Source organism: Pleuronectes platessa, chromosome 16, assembly GCF_947347685.1.
Source record: "Pleuronectes platessa chromosome 16, fPlePla1.1, whole genome shotgun sequence".
Taxonomy (NCBI): Eukaryota; Metazoa; Chordata; class Actinopteri; order Pleuronectiformes; family Pleuronectidae; genus Pleuronectes; species Pleuronectes platessa.
Window position 1 is genome coordinate 3,859,068 of NC_070641.1, and position 24,298 is coordinate 3,883,365.

The 24,298-nt window shown below is 42.7% G+C and overlaps 16 non-coding genes across 16 annotated transcripts; all 16 read left to right on the forward strand.

The window, feature by feature from the left end:
- The first annotated feature begins 989 nt into the window (after window positions 1–989).
- Window positions 990–1,071, forward strand: trnas-gcu (transfer RNA serine (anticodon GCU)). The gene has a single exon. It is a non-coding gene; the product is annotated as a tRNA-Ser (tRNA).
- Window positions 1,072–2,496: 1,425 nt separating this feature from the next.
- Window positions 2,497–2,578, forward strand: trnas-gcu (transfer RNA serine (anticodon GCU)). The gene has a single exon. It is a non-coding gene; the product is annotated as a tRNA-Ser (tRNA).
- A 1,413-nt stretch (window positions 2,579–3,991) lies between these two features.
- On the forward strand, window positions 3,992–4,073 carry trnas-gcu (transfer RNA serine (anticodon GCU)). The gene has a single exon. It is a non-coding gene; the product is annotated as a tRNA-Ser (tRNA).
- Window positions 4,074–5,486: 1,413 nt separating this feature from the next.
- trnas-gcu (transfer RNA serine (anticodon GCU)) lies at window positions 5,487–5,568 on the forward strand. The gene has a single exon. It is a non-coding gene; the product is annotated as a tRNA-Ser (tRNA).
- Window positions 5,569–6,981: 1,413 nt separating this feature from the next.
- Window positions 6,982–7,063, forward strand: trnas-gcu (transfer RNA serine (anticodon GCU)). Its single transcript has one exon. It is a non-coding gene; the product is annotated as a tRNA-Ser (tRNA).
- A 1,425-nt stretch (window positions 7,064–8,488) lies between these two features.
- Window positions 8,489–8,570, forward strand: trnas-gcu (transfer RNA serine (anticodon GCU)). The gene has a single exon. It is a non-coding gene; the product is annotated as a tRNA-Ser (tRNA).
- Window positions 8,571–9,995: 1,425 nt separating this feature from the next.
- Window positions 9,996–10,077, forward strand: trnas-gcu (transfer RNA serine (anticodon GCU)). The gene has a single exon. It is a non-coding gene; the product is annotated as a tRNA-Ser (tRNA).
- Window positions 10,078–11,502: 1,425 nt separating this feature from the next.
- On the forward strand, window positions 11,503–11,584 carry trnas-gcu (transfer RNA serine (anticodon GCU)). The gene has a single exon. It is a non-coding gene; the product is annotated as a tRNA-Ser (tRNA).
- A 1,413-nt stretch (window positions 11,585–12,997) lies between these two features.
- Window positions 12,998–13,079, forward strand: trnas-gcu (transfer RNA serine (anticodon GCU)). The gene has a single exon. It is a non-coding gene; the product is annotated as a tRNA-Ser (tRNA).
- A 1,413-nt stretch (window positions 13,080–14,492) lies between these two features.
- On the forward strand, window positions 14,493–14,574 carry trnas-gcu (transfer RNA serine (anticodon GCU)). Its single transcript has one exon. It is a non-coding gene; the product is annotated as a tRNA-Ser (tRNA).
- Window positions 14,575–15,999: 1,425 nt separating this feature from the next.
- trnas-gcu (transfer RNA serine (anticodon GCU)) lies at window positions 16,000–16,081 on the forward strand. The gene has a single exon. It is a non-coding gene; the product is annotated as a tRNA-Ser (tRNA).
- Window positions 16,082–17,506: 1,425 nt separating this feature from the next.
- On the forward strand, window positions 17,507–17,588 carry trnas-gcu (transfer RNA serine (anticodon GCU)). Its single transcript has one exon. It is a non-coding gene; the product is annotated as a tRNA-Ser (tRNA).
- Window positions 17,589–19,001: 1,413 nt separating this feature from the next.
- trnas-gcu (transfer RNA serine (anticodon GCU)) lies at window positions 19,002–19,083 on the forward strand. The gene has a single exon. It is a non-coding gene; the product is annotated as a tRNA-Ser (tRNA).
- Window positions 19,084–20,508: 1,425 nt separating this feature from the next.
- On the forward strand, window positions 20,509–20,590 carry trnas-gcu (transfer RNA serine (anticodon GCU)). Its single transcript has one exon. It is a non-coding gene; the product is annotated as a tRNA-Ser (tRNA).
- Window positions 20,591–22,003: 1,413 nt separating this feature from the next.
- trnas-gcu (transfer RNA serine (anticodon GCU)) lies at window positions 22,004–22,085 on the forward strand. Its single transcript has one exon. It is a non-coding gene; the product is annotated as a tRNA-Ser (tRNA).
- A 1,413-nt stretch (window positions 22,086–23,498) lies between these two features.
- Window positions 23,499–23,580, forward strand: trnas-gcu (transfer RNA serine (anticodon GCU)). The gene has a single exon. It is a non-coding gene; the product is annotated as a tRNA-Ser (tRNA).
- The last annotated feature ends 718 nt before the right edge of the window (window positions 23,581–24,298 follow it).

The following is a 24,298-nucleotide window of genomic DNA, read 5'->3' on the forward strand; positions in this document are numbered from 1 at the left end:
ATTTCCTGGAGAATGTGGGCATCGATCCCACTACTTCTCGCATGCTAAGCGAGCGCTCTACCATTTGAGCTAATTCCCCATCTGTAGATATCTCTGTAAATCACTTACTTGTCCAGTGTCCCCTGAGGGCCTGTGATGAGAGACTTCATTCATTTGTCTAGGCAATGTGATCCAGTCTAGGACAGAACAACATACATGCTGAACAGGTTGCCAGGATTTGCCACAGAAGCCATTCTTACACTGGGGAATTAGCTCAAATGGTAGAGCGCTCGCTTTGCATGTGAGAGGTAGTGGGATCGATGCCCACATTCTCCACTATTGAACCCTTTGTGAGTGACATCCATTGTCTTCTACCTCAAGATGAAACTTTTCGGTATCAAACCTATGTGCATAGGCTTGCTTTGGTTTCTTGAAAACCTGTCACTTCTCTTTCCAGATCCTCTTTAAGTTTTAACTTAGTAGTGGGAGGCTACAGGTATTTCAACTCTCTGGCCCATTGCATATCTTGCCATTTCTTGTAACCCTAATGACTCGCACTATAGCGAAATGCTATACACACCTTGATTCAAGGAGCTCCACACAATACCATTTGGTGGGGGGTTAAACGACCTGCAAGTTTTACACACCAACTCTGAGTATAGGTGAAGATCCTAGAGAGATTTAAAACCTGAAACCTCCCACAACTCTTTTAGAACTAAAGAAGCCTCTTGAACGACCAGTGTTACATCTTCAAGAAACACAAGCAAGGCCAGTTGCCTATGTACGCAGGTACAATACCAGAAAACATAAGTTAGAGTCCTGTAGTCCCCTAAATTGTTCTCCAGTAAAGAAATGATCACCAACTGTGGTCTGCACGCATGGGTTAGAATCCTGTTTTTTCAGCAATAGTTTTCTTCTTCTTGTGTCCACAGCCACTTGTCACCAGTGTAACAAGTCTCTTAAGAACAGGAAAAGTTTGAATTTCAGGAGATAAATTCACCTCCGAATAGGACGAGGTGGCCGAGTGGTCAAGGCGATGGACTGCTAATCCATTGTGCTCTGCACGCGTGGGTTCGAATCCCATCCTCGTCGCAGTGAAGTTTACAAGACACAAATTTCTACTCTAATTGACTGAATCGGCTTACTCTGCTGCTTCAGATCATTATCTCAAATGCTGTATTCTCGTCACGTGTACTGACAAAAACGCTGACCAGGACCATCAACCAGGTGCTCTGAATATCTTACCAACTTGAAATGACAGATTAGAAACATATTATTGGGGAAAATATGAGCATTTAGTTAGTGTCTAAGAACGGTGATACTCCCCCATGTGCTCTCAAGAAAAATGTCCTTCCTACTTGGCGGTGGCTCTTTAACTCTGTGAACCATGCTGGAAGGATGGAACAGCATTTCTGTATAATATCAGTCCATGGCATAAAAACAAGGAAATCCATCTTGTTTTAGAAGGGGACTTTATCAAACTGAATTAAAAGACTTTCCCAACCAGACTAAAATCAAGATATAACAAATTTCCTGGAGAATGTGGGCATCGATCCCACTACTTCTCGCATGCTAAGCGAGCGCTCTACCATTTGAGCTAATTCCCCATCTGTAGATATCTCTGTAAATCACTTACTTGTCCAGTGTCCCCTGAGGGCCTGTGATGAGAGACTTCATTCATTTGTCTAGGCAATGTGATCCAGTCTAGGACAGAACAACATACATGCTGAACAGGTTGCCAGGATTTGCCACAGAAGCCATTCTTACACTGGGGAATTAGCTCAAATGGTAGAGCGCTCGCTTTGCATGTGAGAGGTAGTGGGATCGATGCCCACATTCTCCACTATTGAACCCTTTGTGAGTGACATCCATTGTCTTCTACCTCAAGATGAAACTTTTCGGTATCAAACCTATGTGCATAGGCTTGCTTTGGTTTCTTGAAAACCTGTCACTTCTCTTTCCAGATCCTCTTTAAGTTTTAACTTAGTAGTGGGAGGCTACAGGTATTTCAATTCTCTGGCCCATTGCATATCTTGCCATTTCTTGTAACCCTAATGACTCGCACTATAGCGAAATGCTATACACACCTTGATTCAAGGAGCTCCACACAATACCATTTGGTGGGGGGTTAAACGACCTGCAAGTTTTACACACCAACTCTGAGTATAGGTGAAGATCCTAGAGAGATTTAAAACCTGAAACCTCCCACAACTCTTTTAGAACTAAAGAAGCCTCTTGAACGACCAGTGTTACATCTTCAAGAAACACAAGCAAGGCCAGTTGCCTATGTACGCAGGTACAATACCAGAAAACATAAGTTAGAGTCCTGTAGTCCCCTAAATTGTTCTCCAGTAAAGAAATGATCACCAACTGTGGTCTGCACGCATGGGTTAGAATCCTGTTTTTTCAGCAATAGTTTTCTTCTTCTTGTGTCCACAGCCACTTGTCACCATTGTAACAAGTCTCTTAAGAACAGGAAAAGTTTGAATTTCAGGAGATAAATTTACCTCCCAATAGGACGAGGTGGCCGAGTGGTCAAGGCGATGGACTGCTAATCCATTGTGCTCTGCACGCGTGGGTTCGAATCCCATCCTCGTCGCAGTGAAGTTTACAAGACACAAATTTCTACTCTAATTGACTGAATCAGCTTACTCTGCTGCTTCAGATCATTATCTCAAATGCTGTATTCTCGTCACGTGTACTGACAAAAACGCTGACCAGGACCATCAACCAGGTGCTCTGAATATCTTACCAACTTGAAATGACAGATTAGAAACATATTATTGGGGAAAATATGAGCTTTTAGTTAGTGTCTAAGAACGGTGATACTCCCCCATGTGCTCTCAAATAAAATGTCCTTCCTACTTGGCGGTGGCTCTTTAACTCTGTGAACCATGCTGGAAGGATGGAACAGCATTTCTGTATAATATCAGTCCATGGCATAAAAACAAGGAAATCCATCTTGTTTTAGAAGGGGACTTTATCAAACTGAATTAAAAGACTTTCCCAACCAGACTAAAATCAAGATATAACAAATTTCCTGGAGAATGTGGGCATCGATCCCACTACTTCTCGCATGCTAAGCGAGCGCTCTACCATTTGAGCTAATTCCCCAGCTGTAAATCACTTACTTGTCCAGTGTCCCCTGAGGGCCTGTGATGAGAGACTTCATTCATTTGTCTAGGCAATGTGATCCAGTCTAGGACAGAACAACATACATGCTGAACAGGTTGCCAGGATTTGCCACAGAAGCCATTCTTACACAGGGGGATTAGCTCAAATGGTAGAGCGCTCGCTTTGCATGTGAGAGGTAGTGGGATCGATGCCCACATTCTCCACTATTGAACCCTTTGTGAGTGACATCCATTGTCTTCTACCTCAAGATGAAACTTTTCGGTATCAAACCTTTGTGCATAGGCTTGCTTTGGTTTCTTGAAAACCTGTCACTTCTCTTTCCAGATCCTCTTTAAGTTTTAACTTAGTAGTGGGAGGCTACAGGTATTTCCACTCTCTGGCCCTTTGCATATCTTGCCATTTCTTGTAACCCTAATGACTCACACCATAGCGAAATGCTATACACACCTTGATTCAAGGAGCTCCACACAATACCATTTGGTGGGGGGTTAAACGACCTGCAAGTTTTACACACCAACTCTGAGTATAGGTGAAGATCCTAGAGAGATTTAAAACCTGAAACCTCCCACAACTCTTTTAGAACTAAAGAAGCCTCTTGAACGACCAGTGTTACATCTTCAAGAAACACAAGCAAGGCCAGTTGCCTATGTACGCAGGTACAATACCAGAAAACATAAGTTAGAGTCCTGTAGTCCCCTAAATTGTTCTCCAGTAAAGAAATGATCACCAACTGTGGTCTGCACGCATGGGTTAGAATCCTGTTTTTTCAGCAATAGTTTTCTTCTTCTTGTGTCCACAGCCACTTGTCACCATTGTAACAAGTCTCTTAAGAACAGGAAAAGTTTGAATTTCAGGAGATAAATTTACCTCCCAATAGGACGAGGTGGCCGAGTGGTCAAGGCGATGGACTGCTAATCCATTGTGCTCTGCACGCGTGGGTTCGAATCCCATCCTCGTCGCAGTGAAGTTTACAAGACACAAATTTCTACTCTAATTGACTGAATCAGCTTACTCTGCTGCTTCAGATCATTATCTCAAATGCTGTATTCTCGTCACGTGTACTGACAAAAACGCTGACCAGGACCATCAACCAGGTGCTCTGAATATCTTACCAACTTGAAATGACAGATTAGAAACATATTATTGGGGAAAATATGAGCATTTAGTTAGTGTCTAAGAACGGTGATACTCCCCCATGTGCTCTCAAGAAAAATGTCCTTCCTACTTGGCGGTGGCTCTTTAACTCTGTGAACCATGCTGGAAGGATGGAACAGCATTTCTGTATAATATCAGTCCATGGCATAAAAACAAGGAAATCCATCTTGTTTTAGAAGGGGACTTTATCAAACTGAATTAAAAGACTTTCCCAACCAGACTAAAATCAAGATATAACAAATTTCCTGGAGAATGTGGGCATCGATCCCACTACTTCTCGCATGCTAAGCGAGCGCTCTACCATTTGAGCTAATTCCCCAGCTGTAAATCACTTACTTGTCCAGTGTCCCCTGAGGGCCTGTGATGAGAGACTTCATTCATTTGTCTAGGCAATGTGATCCAGTCTAGGACAGAACAACATACATGCTGAACAGGTTGCCAGGATTTGCCACAGAAGCCATTCTTACACAGGGGGATTAGCTCAAATGGTAGAGCGCTCGCTTTGCATGTGAGAGGTAGTGGGATCGATGCCCACATTCTCCACTATTGAACCCTTTGTGAGTGACATCCATTGTCTTCTACCTCAAGATGAAACTTTTCGGTATCAAACCTTTGTGCATAGGCTTGCTTTGGTTTCTTGAAAACCTGTCACTTCTCTTTCCAGATCCTCTTTAAGTTTTAACTTAGTAGTGGGAGGCTACAGGTATTTCCACTCTCTGGCCCTTTGCATATCTTGCCATTTCTTGTAACCCTAATGACTCACACCATAGCGAAATGCTATACACACCTTGATTCAAGGAGCTCCACACAATACCATTTGGTGGGGGGTTAAACGACCTGCAAGTTTTACACACCAACTCTGAGTATAGGTGAAGATCCTAGAGAGATTTAAAACCTGAAACCTCCCACAACTCTTTTAGAACTAAAGAAGCCTCTTGAACGACCAGTGTTACATCTTCAAGAAACACAAGCAAGGCCAGTTGCCTATGTACGCAGGTACAATACCAGAAAACATAAGTTAGAGTCCTGTAGTCCCCTAAATTGTTCTCCAGTAAAGAAATGATCACCAACTGTGGTCTGCACGCATGGGTTAGAATCCTGTTTTTTCAGCAATAGTTTTCTTCTTCTTGTGTCCACAGCCACTTGTCACCATTGTAACAAGTCTCTTAAGAACAGGAAAAGTTTGAATTTCAGGAGATAAATTTACCTCCCAATAGGACGAGGTGGCCGAGTGGTCAAGGCGATGGACTGCTAATCCATTGTGCTCTGCACGCGTGGGTTCGAATCCCATCCTCGTCGCAGTGAAGTTTACAAGACACAAATTTCTACTCTAATTGACTGAATCAGCTTACTCTGCTGCTTCAGATCATTATCTCAAATGCTGTATTCTCGTCACGTGTACTGACAAAAACGCTGACCAGGACCATCAACCAGGTGCTCTGAATATCTTACCAACTTGAAATGACAGATTAGAAACATATTATTGGGGAAAATATGAGCATTTAGTTAGTGTCTAAGAACGGTGATACTCCCCCATGTGCTCTCAAGAAAAATGTCCTTCCTACTTGGCGGTGGCTCTTTAACTCTGTGAACCATGCTGGAAGGATGGAACAGCATTTCTGTATAATATCAGTCCATGGCATAAAAACAAGGAAATCCATCTTGTTTTAGAAGGGGACTTTATCAAACTGAATTAAAAGACTTTCCCAACCAGACTAAAATCAAGATATAACAAATTTCCTGGAGAATGTGGGCATCGATCCCACTACTTCTCGCATGCTAAGCGAGCGCTCTACCATTTGAGCTAATTCCCCAGCTGTAAATCACTTACTTGTCCAGTGTCCCCTGAGGGCCTGTGATGAGAGACTTCATTCATTTGTCTAGGCAATGTGATCCAGTCTAGGACAGAACAACATACATGCTGAACAGGTTGCCAGGATTTGCCACAGAAGCCATTCTTACACAGGGGGATTAGCTCAAATGGTAGAGCGCTCGCTTTGCATGTGAGAGGTAGTGGGATCGATGCCCACATTCTCCACTATTGAACCCTTTGTGAGTGACATCCATTGTCTTCTACCTCAAGATGAAACTTTTCGGTATCAAACCTTTGTGCATAGGCTTGCTTTGGTTTCTTGAAAACCTGTCACTTCTCTTTCCAGATCCTCTTTAAGTTTTAACTTAGTAGTGGGAGGCTACAGGTATTTCCACTCTCTGGCCCTTTGCATATCTTGCCATTTCTTGTAACCCTAATGACTCACACCATAGCGAAATGCTATACACACCTTGATTCAAGGAGCTCCACACAATACCATTTGGTGGGGGGTTAAACGACCTGCAAGTTTTACACACCAACTCTGAGTATAGGTGAAGATCCTAGAGAGATTTAAAACCTGAAACCTCCCACAACTCTTTTAGAACTAAAGAAGCCTCTTGAACGACCAGTGTTACATCTTCAAGAAACACAAGCAAGGCCAGTTGCCTATGTACGCAGGTACAATACCAGAAAACATAAGTTAGAGTCCTGTAGTCCCCTAAATTGTTCTCCAGTAAAGAAATGATCACCAACTGTGGTCTGCACGCATGGGTTAGAATCCTGTTTTTTCAGCAATAGTTTTCTTCTTCTTGTGTCCACAGCCACTTGTCACCATTGTAACAAGTCTCTTAAGAACAGGAAAAGTTTGAATTTCAGGAGATAAATTTACCTCCGAATAGGACGAGGTGGCCGAGTGGTCAAGGCGATGGACTGCTAATCCATTGTGCTCTGCACGCGTGGGTTCGAATCCCATCCTCGTCGCAGTGAAGTTTACAAGACACAAATTTCTACTCTAATTGACTGAATCAGCTTACTCTGCTGCTTCAGATCATTATCTCAAATGCTGTATTCTCGTCACGTGTACTGACAAAAACGCTGACCAGGACCATCAACCAGGTGCTCTGAATATCTTACCAACTTGAAATGACAGATTAGAAACATATTATTGGGGGAAATATGAGCATTTAGTTAGTGTCTAAGAACGGTGATACTCCCCCATGTGCTCTCAAATAAAATGTCCTTCCTACTTGGCGGTGGCTCTTTAACTCTGTGAACCATGCTGGAAGGATGGAACAGCATTTCTGTATAATATCAGTCCATGGCATAAAAACAAGGAAATCCATCTTGTTTTAGAAGGGGACTTTATCAAACTGAATTAAAAGACTTTCCCAACCAGACTAAAATCAAGATATAACAAATTTCCTGGAGAATGTGGGCATCGATCCCACTACTTCTCGCATGCTAAGCGAGCGCTCTACCATTTGAGCTAATTCCCCATCTGTAGATATCTCTGTAAATCACTTACTTGTCCAGTGTCCCCTGAGGGCCTGTGATGAGAGACTTCATTCATTTGTCTAGGCAATGTGATCCAGTCTAGGACAGAACAACATACATGCTGAACAGGTTGCCAGGATTTGCCACAGAAGCCATTCTTACACAGGGGGATTAGCTCAAATGGTAGAGCGCTCGCTTTGCATGTGAGAGGTAGTGGGATCGATGCCCACATTCTCCACTATTGAACCCTTTGTGAGTGACATCCATTGTCTTCTACCTCAAGATGAAACTTTTCGGTATCAAACCTTTGTGCATAGGCTTGCTTTGGTTTCTTGAAAACCTGTCACTTCTCTTTCCAGATCCTCTTTAAGTTTTAACTTAGTAGTGGGAGGCTACAGGTATTTCCACTCTCTGGCCCTTTGCATATCTTGCCATTTCTTGTAACCCTAATGACTCACACCATAGCGAAATGCTATACACACCTTGATTCAAGGAGCTCCACACAATACCATTTGGTGGGGGGTTAAACGACCTGCAAGTTTTACACACCAACTCTGAGTATAGGTGAAGATCCTAGAGAGATTTAAAACCTGAAACCTCCCACAACTCTTTTAGAACTAAAGAAGCCTCTTGAACGACCAGTGTTACATCTTCAAGAAACACAAGCAAGGCCAGTTGCCTATGTACGCAGGTACAATACCAGAAAACATAAGTTAGAGTCCTGTAGTCCCCTAAATTGTTCTCCAGTAAAGAAATGATCACCAACTGTGGTCTGCACGCATGGGTTAGAATCCTGTTTTTTCAGCAATAGTTTTCTTCTTCTTGTGTCCACAGCCACTTGTCACCATTGTAACAAGTCTCTTAAGAACAGGAAAAGTTTGAATTTCAGGAGATAAATTTACCTCCGAATAGGACGAGGTGGCCGAGTGGTCAAGGCGATGGACTGCTAATCCATTGTGCTCTGCACGCGTGGGTTCGAATCCCATCCTCGTCGCAGTGAAGTTTACAAGACACAAATTTCTACTCTAATTGACTGAATCAGCTTACTCTGCTGCTTCAGATCATTATCTCAAATGCTGTATTCTCGTCACGTGTACTGACAAAAACGCTGACCAGGACCATCAACCAGGTGCTCTGAATATCTTACCAACTTGAAATGACAGATTAGAAACATATTATTGGGGGAAATATGAGCATTTAGTTAGTGTCTAAGAACGGTGATACTCCCCCATGTGCTCTCAAATAAAATGTCCTTCCTACTTGGCGGTGGCTCTTTAACTCTGTGAACCATGCTGGAAGGATGGAACAGCATTTCTGTATAATATCAGTCCATGGCATAAAAACAAGGAAATCCATCTTGTTTTAGAAGGGGACTTTATCAAACTGAATTAAAAGACTTTCCCAACCAGACTAAAATCAAGATATAACAAATTTCCTGGAGAATGTGGGCATCGATCCCACTACTTCTCGCATGCTAAGCGAGCGCTCTACCATTTGAGCTAATTCCCCATCTGTAGATATCTCTGTAAATCACTTACTTGTCCAGTGTCCCCTGAGGGCCTGTGATGAGAGACTTCATTCATTTGTCTAGGCAATGTGATCCAGTCTAGGACAGAACAACATACATGCTGAACAGGTTGCCAGGATTTGCCACAGAAGCCATTCTTACACTGGGGAATTAGCTCAAATGGTAGAGCGCTCGCTTTGCATGTGAGAGGTAGTGGGATCGATGCCCACATTCTCCACTATTGAACCCTTTGTGAGTGACATCCATTGTCTTCTACCTCAAGATGAAACTTTTCGGTATCAAACCTATGTGCATAGGCTTGCTTTGGTTTCTTGAAAACCTGTCACTTCTCTTTCCAGATCCTCTTTAAGTTTTAACTTAGTAGTGGGAGGCTACAGGTATTTCAACTCTCTGGCCCATTGCATATCTTGCCATTTCTTGTAACCCTAATGACTCGCACTATAGCGAAATGCTATACACACCTTGATTCAAGGAGCTCCACACAATACCATTTGGTGGGGGGTTAAACGACCTGCAAGTTTTACACACCAACTCTGAGTATAGGTGAAGATCCTAGAGAGATTTAAAACCTGAAACCTCCCACAACTCTTTTAGAACTAAAGAAGCCTCTTGAACGACCAGTGTTACATCTTCAAGAAACACAAGCAAGGCCAGTTGCCTATGTACGCAGGTACAATACCAGAAAACATAAGTTAGAGTCCTGTAGTCCCCTAAATTGTTCTCCAGTAAAGAAATGATCACCAACTGTGGTCTGCACGCATGGGTTAGAATCCTGTTTTTTCAGCAATAGTTTTCTTCTTCTTGTGTCCACAGCCACTTGTCACCATTGTAACAAGTCTCTTAAGAACAGGAAAAGTTTGAATTTCAGGAGATAAATTTACCTCCGAATAGGACGAGGTGGCCGACTGGTCAAGGCGATGGACTGCTAATCCATTGTGCTCTGCACGCGTGGGTTCGAATCCCATCCTCGTCGCAGTGAAGTTTACAAGACACAAATTTCTACTCTAATTGACTGAATCAGCTTACTCTGCTGCTTCAGATCATTATCTCAAATGCTGTATTCTCGTCACGTGTACTGACAAAAACGCTGACCAGGACCATCAACCAGGTGCTCTGAATATCTTACCAACTTGAAATGACAGATTAGAAACATATTATTGGGGAAAATATGAGCATTTAGTTAGTGTCTAAGAACGGTGATACTCCCCCATGTGCTCTCAAGAAAAATGTCCTTCCTACTTGGCGGTGGCTCTTTAACTCTGTGAACCATGCTGGAAGGATGGAACAGCATTTCTGTATAATATCAGTCCATGGCATAAAAACAAGGAAATCCATCTTGTTTTAGAAGGGGACTTTATCAAACTGAATTAAAAGACTTTCCCAACCAGACTAAAATCAAGATATAACAAATTTCCTGGAGAATGTGAGCATCGATCCCACTACTTCTCGCATGCTAAGCGAGCGCTCTACCATTTGAGCTAATTCCCCATCTGTAGAGATCTCTGTAAATCACTTACTTGTCCAGTGTCCCCTGAGGGCCTGTGATGAGAGACTTCATTCATTTGTCTAGGCAATGTGATCCAGTCTAGGACAGAACAACATACATGCTGAACAGGTTGCCAGGATTTGCCACAGAAGCCATTCTTACACTGGGGAATTAGCTCAAATGGTAGAGCGCTCGCTTTGCATGTGAGAGGTAGTGGGATCGATGCCCACATTCTCCACTATTGAACCCTTTGTGAGTGACATCCATTGTCTTCTACCTCAAGATGAAACTTTTCGGTATCAAACCTATGTGCATAGGCTTGCTTTGGTTTCTTGAAAACCTGTCACTTCTCTTTCCAGATCCTCTTTAAGTTTTAACTTAGTAGTGGGAGGCTACAGGTATTTCCACTCTCTGGCCCTTTGCATATCTTGCCATTTCTTGTAACCCTAATGACTCACACCATAGCGAAATGCTATACACACCTTGATTCAAGGAGCTCCACACAATACCATTTGGTGGGGGGTTAAACGACCTGCAAGTTTTACACACCAACTCTGAGTATAGGTGAAGATCCTAGAGAGATTTAAAACCTGAAACCTCCCACAACTCTTTTAGAACTAAAGAAGCCTCTTGAACGACCAGTGTTACATCTTCAAGAAACACAAGCAAGGCCAGTTGCCTATGTACGCAGGTACAATACCAGAAAACATAAGTTAGAGTCCTGTAGTCCCCTAAATTGTTCTCCAGTAAAGAAATGATCACCAACTGTGGTCTGCACGCATGGGTTAGAATCCTGTTTTTTCAGCAATAGTTTTCTTCTTCTTGTGTCCACAGCCACTTGTCACCATTGTAACAAGTCTCTTAAGAACAGGAAAAGTTTGAATTTCAGGAGATAAATTTACCTCCCAATAGGACGAGGTGGCCGAGTGGTCAAGGCGATGGACTGCTAATCCATTGTGCTCTGCACGCGTGGGTTCGAATCCCATCCTCGTCGCAGTGAAGTTTACAAGACACAAATTTCTACTCTAATTGACTGAATCAGCTTACTCTGCTGCTTCAGATCATTATCTCAAATGCTGTATTCTCGTCACGTGTACTGACAAAAACGCTGACCAGGACCATCAACCAGGTGCTCTGAATATCTTACCAACTTGAAATGACAGATTAGAAACATATTATTGGGGAAAATATGAGCATTTAGTTAGTGTCTAAGAACGGTGATACTCCCCCATGTGCTCTCAAGAAAAATGTCCTTCCTACTTGGCGGTGGCTCTTTAACTCTGTGAACCATGCTGGAAGGATGGAACAGCATTTCTGTATAATATCAGTCCATGGCATAAAAACAAGGAAATCCATCTTGTTTTAGAAGGGGACTTTATCAAACTGAATTAAAAGACTTTCCCAACCAGACTAAAATCAAGATATAACAAATTTCCTGGAGAATGTGGGCATCGATCCCACTACTTCTCGCATGCTAAGCGAGCGCTCTACCATTTGAGCTAATTCCCCAGCTGTAAATCACTTACTTGTCCAGTGTCCCCTGAGGGCCTGTGATGAGAGACTTCATTCATTTGTCTAGGCAATGTGATCCAGTCTAGGACAGAACAACATACATGCTGAACAGGTTGCCAGGATTTGCCACAGAAGCCATTCTTACACAGGGGGATTAGCTCAAATGGTAGAGCGCTCGCTTTGCATGTGAGAGGTAGTGGGATCGATGCCCACATTCTCCACTATTGAACCCTTTGTGAGTGACATCCATTGTCTTCTACCTCAAGATGAAACTTTTCGGTATCAAACCTTTGTGCATAGGCTTGCTTTGGTTTCTTGAAAACCTGTCACTTCTCTTTCCAGATCCTCTTTAAGTTTTAACTTAGTAGTGGGAGGCTACAGGTATTTCCACTCTCTGGCCCTTTGCATATCTTGCCATTTCTTGTAACCCTAATGACTCACACCATAGCGAAATGCTATACACACCTTGATTCAAGGAGCTCCACACAATACCATTTGGTGGGGGGTTAAACGACCTGCAAGTTTTACACACCAACTCTGAGTATAGGTGAAGATCCTAGAGAGATTTAAAACCTGAAACCTCCCACAACTCTTTTAGAACTAAAGAAGCCTCTTGAACGACCAGTGTTACATCTTCAAGAAACACAAGCAAGGCCAGTTGCCTATGTACGCAGGTACAATACCAGAAAACATAAGTTAGAGTCCTGTAGTCCCCTAAATTGTTCTCCAGTAAAGAAATGATCACCAACTGTGGTCTGCACGCATGGGTTAGAATCCTGTTTTTTCAGCAATAGTTTTCTTCTTCTTGTGTCCACAGCCACTTGTCACCATTGTAACAAGTCTCTTAAGAACAGGAAAAGTTTGAATTTCAGGAGATAAATTTACCTCCCAATAGGACGAGGTGGCCGAGTGGTCAAGGCGATGGACTGCTAATCCATTGTGCTCTGCACGCGTGGGTTCGAATCCCATCCTCGTCGCAGTGAAGTTTACAAGACACAAATTTCTACTCTAATTGACTGAATCAGCTTACTCTGCTGCTTCAGATCATTATCTCAAATGCTGTATTCTCGTCACGTGTACTGACAAAAACGCTGACCAGGACCATCAACCAGGTGCTCTGAATATCTTACCAACTTGAAATGACAGATTAGAAACATATTATTGGGGAAAATATGAGCATTTAGTTAGTGTCTAAGAACGGTGATACTCCCCCATGTGCTCTCAAGAAAAATGTCCTTCCTACTTGGCGGTGGCTCTTTAACTCTGTGAACCATGCTGGAAGGATGGAACAGCATTTCTGTATAATATCAGTCCATGGCATAAAAACAAGGAAATCCATCTTGTTTTAGAAGGGGACTTTATCAAACTGAATTAAAAGACTTTCCCAACCAGACTAAAATCAAGATATAACAAATTTCCTGGAGAATGTGGGCATCGATCCCACTACTTCTCGCATGCTAAGCGAGCGCTCTACCATTTGAGCTAATTCCCCAGCTGTAAATCACTTACTTGTCCAGTGTCCCCTGAGGGCCTGTGATGAGAGACTTCATTCATTTGTCTAGGCAATGTGATCCAGTCTAGGACAGAACAACATACATGCTGAACAGGTTGCCAGGATTTGCCACAGAAGCCATTCTTACACAGGGGGATTAGCTCAAATGGTAGAGCGCTCGCTTTGCATGTGAGAGGTAGTGGGATCGATGCCCACATTCTCCACTATTGAACCCTTTGTGAGTGACATCCATTGTCTTCTACCTCAAGATGAAACTTTTCGGTATCAAACCTTTGTGCATAGGCTTGCTTTGGTTTCTTGAAAACCTGTCACTTCTCTTTCCAGATCCTCTTTAAGTTTTAACTTAGTAGTGGGAGGCTACAGGTATTTCCACTCTCTGGCCCTTTGCATATCTTGCCATTTCTTGTAACCCTAATGACTCACACCATAGCGAAATGCTATACACACCTTGATTCAAGGAGCTCCACACAATACCATTTGGTGGGGGGTTAAACGACCTGCAAGTTTTACACACCAACTCTGAGTATAGGTGAAGATCCTAGAGAGATTTAAAACCTGAAACCTCCCACAACTCTTTTAGAACTAAAGAAGCCTCTTGAACGACCAGTGTTACATCTTCAAGAAACACAAGCAAGGCCAGTTGCCTATGTACGCAGGTACAATACCAGAAAACATAAGTTAGAGTCCTGTAGTCCCCTAAATTCTTCTCCAGTAAAGAAATGATCACCAACTGTGGTCTGCACGCATGGGTTAGAATCCTGTTTTTTCAGCAATAGTTTTCTTCTTCTTGTGTCCACAGCCACTTGTCACCATTGTAACAAGTCTCTTAAGAACAGGAAAAGTTTGAATTTCAGGAGATAAATTTACCTCCGAATAGGACGAGGTGGCCGAGTGGTCAAGGCGATGGACTGCTAATCCATTGTGCTCTGCACGCGTGGGTTCGAATCCCATCCTCGTCGCAGTGAAGTTTACAAGACACAAATTTCTACTCTAATTGACTGAATCAGCTTACTCTGCTGCTTCAGATCATTATCTCAAATGCTGTATTCTCGTCACGTGTACTGACAAAAACGCTGACCAGGACCATCAACCAGGTGCTCTGAATATCTTACCAACTTGAAATGACAGATTAGAAACATATTATTGGGGGAAATATGAGCATTTAGTTAGTGTCTAAGAACGGTGATACTCCCCCATGTGCTCTCAAATAAAATGTCCTTCCTACTTGGCGGTGGCTCTTTAACTCTGTGAACCATGCTGGAAGGATGGAACAGCATTTCTGTATAATATCAGTCCATGGCATAAAAACAAGGAAATCCATCTTGTTTTAGAAGGGGACTTTATCAAACTGAATTAAAAGACTTTCCCAACCAGACTAAAATCAAGATATAACAAATTTCCTGGAGAATGTGGGCATCGATCCCACTACTTCTCGCATGCTAAGCGAGCGCTCTACCATTTGAGCTAATTCCCCATCTGTAGATATCTCTGTAAATCACTTACTTGTCCAGTGTCCCCTGAGGGCCTGTGATGAGAGACTTCATTCATTTGTCTAGGCAATGTGATCCAGTCTAGGACAGAACAACATACATGCTGAACAGGTTGCCAGGATTTGCCACAGAAGCCATTCTTACACTGGGGAATTAGCTCAAATGGTAGAGCGCTCGCTTTGCATGTGAGAGGTAGTGGGATCGATGCCCACATTCTCCACTATTGAACCCTTTGTGAGTGACATCCATTGTCTTCTACCTCAAGATGAAACTTTTCGGTATCAAACCTATGTGCATAGGCTTGCTTTGGTTTCTTGAAAACCTGTCACTTCTCTTTCCAGATCCTCTTTAAGTTTTAACTTAGTAGTGGGAGGCTACAGGTATTTCAACTCTCTGGCCCATTGCATATCTTGCCATTTCTTGTAACCCTAATGACTCGCACTATAGCGAAATGCTATACACACCTTGATTCAAGGAGCTCCACACAATACCATTTGGTGGGGGGTTAAACGACCTGCAAGTTTTACACACCAACTCTGAGTATAGGTGAAGATCCTAGAGAGATTTAAAACCTGAAACCTCCCACAACTCTTTTAGAACTAAAGAAGCCTCTTGAACGACCAGTGTTACATCTTCAAGAAACACAAGCAAGGCCAGTTGCCTATGTACGCAGGTACAATACCAGAAAACATAAGTTAGAGTCCTGTAGTCCCCTAAATTGTTCTCCAGTAAAGAAATGATCACCAACTGTGGTCTGCACGCATGGGTTAGAATCCTGTTTTTTCAGCAATAGTTTTCTTCTTCTTGTGTCCACAGCCACTTGTCACCATTGTAACAAGTCTCTTAAGAACAGGAAAAGTTTGAATTTCAGGAGATAAATTTACCTCCGAATAGGACGAGGTGGCCGACTGGTCAAGGCGATGGACTGCTAATCCATTGTGCTCTGCACGCGTGGGTTCGAATCCCATCCTCGTCGCAGTGAAGTTTACAAGACACAAATTTCTACTCTAATTGACTGAATCAGCTTACTCTGCTGCTTCAGATCATTATCTCAAATGCTGTATTCTCGTCACGTGTACTGACAAAAACGCTGACCAGGACCATCAACCAGGTGCTCTGAATATCTTACCAACTTGAAATGACAGATTAGAAACATATTATTGGGGAAAATATGAGCATTTAGTTAGTGTCTAAGAACGGTGATACTCCCCCATGTGCTCTCAAGAAAAATGTCCTTCCTACTTGGCGGTGGCTCTTTAACTCTGTGAACCATGCTGGAAGGATGGAACAGCATTTCTGTATAATATCAGTCCATGGCATAAAAACAAGGAAATCCATCTTGTTTTAGAAGGGGACTTTATCAAACTGAATTAAAAGACTTTCCCAACCAGACTAAAATCAAGATATAACAAATTTCCTGGAGAATGTGAGCATCGATCCCACTACTTCTCGCATGCTAAGCGAGCGCTCTACCATTTGAGCTAATTCCCCATCTGTAGAGATCTCTGTAAATCACTTACTTGTCCAGTGTCCCCTGAGGGCCTGTGATGAGAGACTTCATTCATTTGTCTAGGCAATGTGATCCAGTCTAGGACAGAACAACATACATGCTGAACAGGTTGCCAGGATTTGCCACAGAAGCCATTCTTACACAGGGGGATTAGCTCAAATGGTAGAGCGCTCGCTTTGCATGTGAGAGGTAGTGGGATCGATGCCCACATTCTCCACTATTGAACCCTTTGTGAGTGACATCCATTGTCTTCTACCTCAAGATGAAACTTTCCGGTATCAAACCTTTGTGAATGGGCTTGCTTTGGTTTCTTGAAAACCTGTCACTTCTCTTTCCAGATCCTCTTTAAGTTTTAACTTAGTAGTGGGAGGCTACAGGTATTTCCACTCTCTGGCCCTTTGCATATCTTGCCATTTCTTGTAACCCTAATGACTCACACCATAGCGAAATGCTATACACACCTTGATTCAAGGAGCTCCACACAATACCATTTGGTGGGGGGTTAAACGACCTGCAAGTTTTACACACCAACTCTGAGTATAGGTGAAGATCTTAGAGAGATTTAAAACCTGAAACCTCCCACAACTCTTTTAGAACTAAAGAAGCCTCTTGAACGACCAGTGTTACATCTTCAAGAAACACAAGCAAGGCCAGTTGCCTATGTACGCAGGTACAATACCAGAAAACATAAGTTAGAGTCCTGTAGTCCCCTAAATTGTTCTCCAGTAAAGAAATGATCACCAACTGTGGTCTGCACGCATGGGTTAGAATCCTGTTTTTTCAGCAATAGTTTTCTTCTTCTTGTGTCCACAGCCACTTGTCACCATTGTAACAAGTCTCTTAAGAACAGGAAAAGTTTGAATTTCAGGAGATAAATTTACCTCCCAATAGGACGAGGTGGCCGAGTGGTCAAGGCGATGGACTGCTAATCCATTGTGCTCTGCACGCGTGGGTTCGAATCCCATCCTCGTCGCAGTGAAGTTTACAAGACACAAATTTCTACTCTAATTGACTGAATCAGCTTACTCTGCTGCTTCAGATCATTATCTCAAATGCTGTATTCTCGTCACGTGTACTGACAAAAACGCTGACCAGGACCATCAACCAGGTGCTCTGAATATCTTACCAACTTGAAATGACAGATTAGAAACATATTATTGGGGAAAATATGAGCATTTAGTTAGTGTCTAAGAACGGTGATACTCCCCCATGTGCTCTCAAGAAAAATGTCCTTCCTACTTGGCGGTGGCTCTTTAACTCTGTGAACCATGCTGGAAGGATGGAACAGCATTTCTGTATAATATCAGTCCATGGCACAAAAACAAGGAAATCCATCTTGTTTTAGAAGGGGACTTTATCAAACTGAATTAAAAGACTTTCCCAACCAGACTAAAATCAAGATATAACAAATTTCCTGGAGAATGTGGGCATCGATCCCACTACTTCTCGCATGCTAAGCGAGCGCTCTACCATTTGAGCTAATTCCCCAGCTGTAAATCACTTACTTGTCCAGTGTCCCCTGAGGGCCTGTGATGAGAGACTTCATTCATTTGTCTAGGCAATGTGATCCAGTCTAGGACAGAACAACATACATGCTGAACAGGTTGCCAGGATTTGCCACAGAAGCCTTTCTTACACAGGGGGATTAGCTCAAATGGTAGAGCGCTCGCTTTGCATGTGAGAGGTAGTGGGATCGATGCCCACATTCTCCACTATTGAACCCTTTGTGAGTGACATCCATTGTCTTCTACCTCAAGATGAAACTTTCCGGTATCAAACCTTTGTGAATAGGCTTGCTTTGGTTTCTTGAAAACCTGTCACTTCTCTTTCCAGATCCTCTTTAAGTTTTAACTTAGTAGTGGGAGGCTACAGGTATTTCCACTCTCTGGCCCTTTGCATATCTTGCCATTTCTTGTAACCCTAATGACTCACACTATAGCGAAATGCTATACACACCTTGATTCAAGGAGCTCCACACAATACCATTTGGTGGGGGGTTAAACGACCTGCAAGTTTTACACACCAACTCTGAGTATAGGTGAAGATCCTAGAGAGATTTAAAACCTGAAACCTCCCACAACTCTTTTAGAACTAAAGAAGCCTCTTGAACGACCAGTGTTACATCTTCAAGAAACACAAGCAAGGCCAGTTGCCTATGTACGCAGGTACAATACCAGAAAACATAAGTTAGAGTCCTGTAGTCCCCTAAATTGTTCTCCAGTAAAGAAATGATCACCAACTGTGGTCTGCACGCATGGGTTAGAATCCTGTTTTTTCAGCAATAGTTTTCTTCTTCTTGTGTCCACAGCCACTTGTCACCATTGTAACAAGTCTCTTAAGAACAGGAAAAGTTTGAATTTCAGGAGATAAATTTACCTCCGAATAGGACGAGGTGGCCGAGTGGTCAAGGCGATGGACTGCTAATCCATTGTGCTCTGCACGCGTGGGTTCGAATCCCATCCTCGTCGCAGTGAAGTTTACAAGACACAAATTTCTACTCTAATTGACTGAATCAGCTTACTCTGCTGCTTCAGATCATTATCTCAAATGCTGTATTCTCGTCACGTGTACTGACAAAAACGCTGACCAGGACCATCAACCAGGTGCTCTGAATATCTTACCAACTTGAAATGACAGATTAGAAACATATTATTGGGGAAAATATGAGCATTTAGTTAGTGTCTAAGAACGGTGATACTCCCCCATGTGCTCTCAAATAAAATGTCCTTCCTACTTGGCGGTGGCTCTTTAACTCTGTGAACCATGCTGGAAGGATGGAACAGCATTTCTGTATAATATCAGTCCATGGCATAAAAACAAGGAAATCCATCTTGTTTTAGAAGGGGACTTTATCAAACTGAATTAAAAGACTTTCCCAACCAGACTAAAATCAAGATATAACAAATTTCCTGGAGAATGTGGGCATCGATCCCACTACTTCTCGCATGCTAAGCGAGCGCTCTACCATTTGAGCTAATTCCCCATCTGTAGATATCTCTGTAAATCACTTACTTGTCCAGTGTCCCCTGAGGGCCTGTGATGAGAGACTTCATTCATTTGTCTAGGCAATGTGATCCAGTCTAGGACAGAACAACATACATGCTGAACAGGTTGCCAGGATTTGCCACAGAAGCCATTCTTACACTGGGGAATTAGCTCAAATGGTAGAGCGCTCGCTTTGCATGTGAGAGGTAGTGGGATCGATGCCCACATTCTCCACTATTGAACCCTTTGTGAGTGACATCCATTGTCTTCTACCTCAAGATGAAACTTTTCGGTATCAAACCTATGTGCATAGGCTTGCTTTGGTTTCTTGAAAACCTGTCACTTCTCTTTCCAGATCCTCTTTAAGTTTTAACTTAGTAGTGGGAGGCTACAGGTATTTCAACTCTCTGGCCCATTGCATATCTTGCCATTTCTTGTAACCCTAATGACTCGCACTATAGCGAAATGCTATACACACCTTGATTCAAGGAGCTCCACACAATACCATTTGGTGGGGGGTTAAACGACCTGCAAGTTTTACACACCAACTCTGAGTATAGGTGAAGATCCTAGAGAGATTTAAAACCTGAAACCTCCCACAACTCTTTTAGAACTAAAGAAGCCTCTTGAACGACCAGTGTTACATCTTCAAGAAACACAAGCAAGGCCAGTTGCCTATGTACGCAGGTACAATACCAGAAAACATAAGTTAGAGTCCTGTAGTCCCCTAAATTGTTCTCCAGTAAAGAAATGATCACCAACTGTGGTCTGCACGCATGGGTTAGAATCCTGTTTTTTCAGCAATAGTTTTCTTCTTCTTGTGTCCACAGCCACTTGTCACCATTGTAACAAGTCTCTTAAGAACAGGAAAAGTTTGAATTTCAGGAGATAAATTTACCTCCCAATAGGACGAGGTGGCGGAGTGGTCAAGGCGATGGACTGCTAATCCATTGTGCTCTGCACGCGTGGGTTCGAATCCCATCCTCGTCGCAGTGAAGTTTACAAGACACAAATTTCTACTCTAATTGACTGAATCAGCTTACTCTGCTGCTTCAGATCATTATCTCAAATGCTGTATTCTCGTCACGTGTACTGACAAAAACGCTGACCAGGACCATCAACCAGGTGCTCTGAATATCTTACCAACTTGAAATGACAGATTAGAAACATATTATTGGGGAAAATATGAGCATTTAGTTAGTGTCTAAGAACGGTGATACTCCCCCATGTGCTCTCAAGAAAAATGTCCTTCCTACTTGGCGGTGGCTCTTTAACTCTGTGAACCATGCTGGAAGGATGGAACAGCATTTCTGTATAATATCAGTCCATGGCATAAAAACAAGGAAATCCATCTTGTTTTAGAAGGGGACTTTATCAAACTGAATTAAAAGACTTTCCCAACCAGACTAAAATCAAGATATAACAAATTTCCTGGAGAATGTGGGCATCGATCCCACTACTTCTCGCATGCTAAGCGAGCGCTCTACCATTTGAGCTAATTCCCCAGCTGTAAATCACTTACTTGTCCAGTGTCCCCTGAGGGCCTGTGATGAGAGACTTCATTCATTTGTCTAGGCAATGTGATCCAGTCTAGGACAGAACAACATACATGCTGAACAGGTTGCCAGGATTTGCCACAGAAGCCATTCTTACACAGGGGGATTAGCTCAAATGGTAGAGCGCTCGCTTTGCATGTGAGAGGTAGTGGGATCGATGCCCACATTCTCCACTATTGAACCCTTTGTGAGTGACATCCATTGTCTTCTACCTCAAGATGAAACTTTTCGGTATCAAACCTTTGTGCATAGGCTTGCTTTGGTTTCTTGAAAACCTGTCACTTCTCTTTCCAGATCCTCTTTAAGTTTTAACTTAGTAGTGGGAGGCTACAGGTATTTCCACTCTCTGGCCCTTTGCATATCTTGCCATTTCTTGTAACCCTAATGACTCACACCATAGCGAAATGCTATACACACCTTGATTCAAGGAGCTCCACACAATACCATTTGGTGGGGGGTTAAACGACCTGCAAGTTTTACACACCAACTCTGAGTATAGGTGAAGATCCTAGAGAGATTTAAAACCTGAAACCTCCCACAACTCTTTTAGAACTAAAGAAGCCTCTTGAACGACCAGTGTTACATCTTCAAGAAACACAAGCAAGGCCAGTTGCCTATGTACGCAGGTACAATACCAGAAAACATAAGTTAGAGTCCTGTAGTCCCCTAAATTGTTCTCCAGTAAAGAAATGATCACCAACTGTGGTCTGCACGCATGGGTTAGAATCCTGTTTTTTCAGCAATAGTTTTCTTCTTCTTGTGTCCACAGCCACTTGTCACCATTGTAACAAGTCTCTTAAGAACAGGAAAAGTTTGAATTTCAGGAGATAAATTTACCTCCCAATAGGACGAGGTGGCCGAGTGGTCAAGGCGATGGACTGCTAATCCATTGTGCTCTGCACGCGTGGGTTCGAATCCCATCCTCGTCGCAGTGAAGTTTACAAGACACAAATTTCTACTCTAATTGACTGAATCAGCTTACTCTGCTGCTTCAGATCATTATCTCAAATGCTGTATTCTCGTCACGTGTACTGACAAAAACGCTGACCAGGACCATCAACCAGGTGCTCTGAATATCTTACCAACTTGAAATGACAGATTAGAAACATATTATTGGGGAAAATATGAGCATTTAGTTAGTGTCTAAGAACGGTGATACTCCCCCATGTGCTCTCAAGAAAAATGTCCTTCCTACTTGGCGGTGGCTCTTTAACTCTGTGAACCATGCTGGAAGGATGGAACAGCATTTCTGTATAATATCAGTCCATGGCATAAAAACAAGGAAATCCATCTTGTTTTAGAAGGGGACTTTGTCAAACTGAATTAAAAGACTTTCCCAACCAGACTAAAATCAAGATATAACAAATTTCCTGGAGAATGTGGGCATCGATCCCACTACTTCTCGCATGCTAAGCGAGCGCTCTACCATTTGAGCTAATTCCCCAGCTGTAAATCACTTACTTGTCCAGTGTCCCCTGAGGGCCTGTGATGAGAGACTTCATTCATTTGTCTAGGCAATGTGATCCAGTCTAGGACAGAACAACATACATGCTGAACAGGTTGCCAGGATTTGCCACAGAAGCCATTCTTACACAGGGGGATTAGCTCAAATGGTAGAGCGCTCGCTTTGCATGTGAGAGGTAGTGGGATCGATGCCCACATTCTCCACTATTGAACCCTTTGTGAGTGACATCCATTGTCTTCTACCTCAAGATGAAACTTTTCGGTATCAAACCTTTGTGCATAGGCTTGCTTTGGTTTCTTGAAAACCTGTCACTTCTCTTTCCAGATCCTCTTTAAGTTTTAACTTAGTAGTGGGAGGCTACAGGTATTTCCACTCTCTGGCCCTTTGCATATCTTGCCATTTCTTGTAACCCTAATGACTCACACCATAGCGAAATGCTATACACACCTTGATTCAAGGAGCTCCACACAATACCATTTGGTGGGGGGTTAAACGACCTGCAAGTTTTACACACCAACTCTGAGTATAGGTGAAGATCCTAGAGAGATTTAAAACCTGAAACCTCCCACAACTCTTTTAGAACTAAAGAAGCCTCTTGAACGACCAGTGTTACATCTTCAAGAAACACAAGCAAGGCCAGTTGCCTATGTACGCAGGTACAATACCAGAAAACATAAGTTAGAGTCCTGTAGTCCCCTAAATTGTTCTCCAGTAAAGAAATGATCACCAACTGTGGTCTGCACGCATGGGTTAGAATCCTGTTTTTTCAGCAATAGTTTTCTTCTTCTTGTGTCCACTGCCACTTGTCACCATTGTAACAAGTCTCTTAAGAACAGGAAAAGTTTGAATTTCAGGAGATAAATTTACCTCCGAATAGGACGAGGTGGCCGAGTGGTCAAGGCGATGGACTGCTAATCCATTGTGCTCTGCACGCGTGGGTTCGAATCCCATCCTCGTCGCAGTGAAGTTTACAAGACACAAATTTCTACTCTAATTGACTGAATCAGCTTACTCTGCTGCTTCAGATCATTATCTCAAATGCTGTATTCTCGTCACGTGTACTGACAAAAACGCTGACCAGGACCATCAACCAGGTGCTCTGAATATCTTACCAACTTGAAATGACAGATTAGAAACATATTATTGGGGGAAATATGAGCATTTAGTTAGTGTCTAAGAACGGTGATACTCCCCCATGTGCTCTCAAATAAAATGTCCTTCCTACTTGGCGGTGGCTCTTTAACTCTGTGAACCATGCTGGAAGGATGGAACAGCATTTCTGTATAATATCAGTCCATGGCATAAAAACAAGGAAATCCATCTTGTTTTAGAAGGGGACTTTATCAAACTGAATTAAAAGACTTTCCCAACCAGACTAAAATCAAGATATAACAAATTTCCTGGAGAATGTGGGCATCGATCCCACTACTTCTCGCATGCTAAGCGAGCGCTCTACCATTTGAGCTAATTCCCGATCTGTAGATATCTCTGTAAATCACTTACTTGTCCAGTGTCCCCTGAGGGCCTGTGATGAGAGACTTCATTCATTTGTCTAGGCAATGTGATCCAGTCTAGGACAGAACAACATACATGCTGAACAGGTTGCCAGGATTTGCCACAGAAGCCTTTCTTACACAGGGGGATTAGCTCAAATGGTAGAGCGCTCGCTTTGCATGT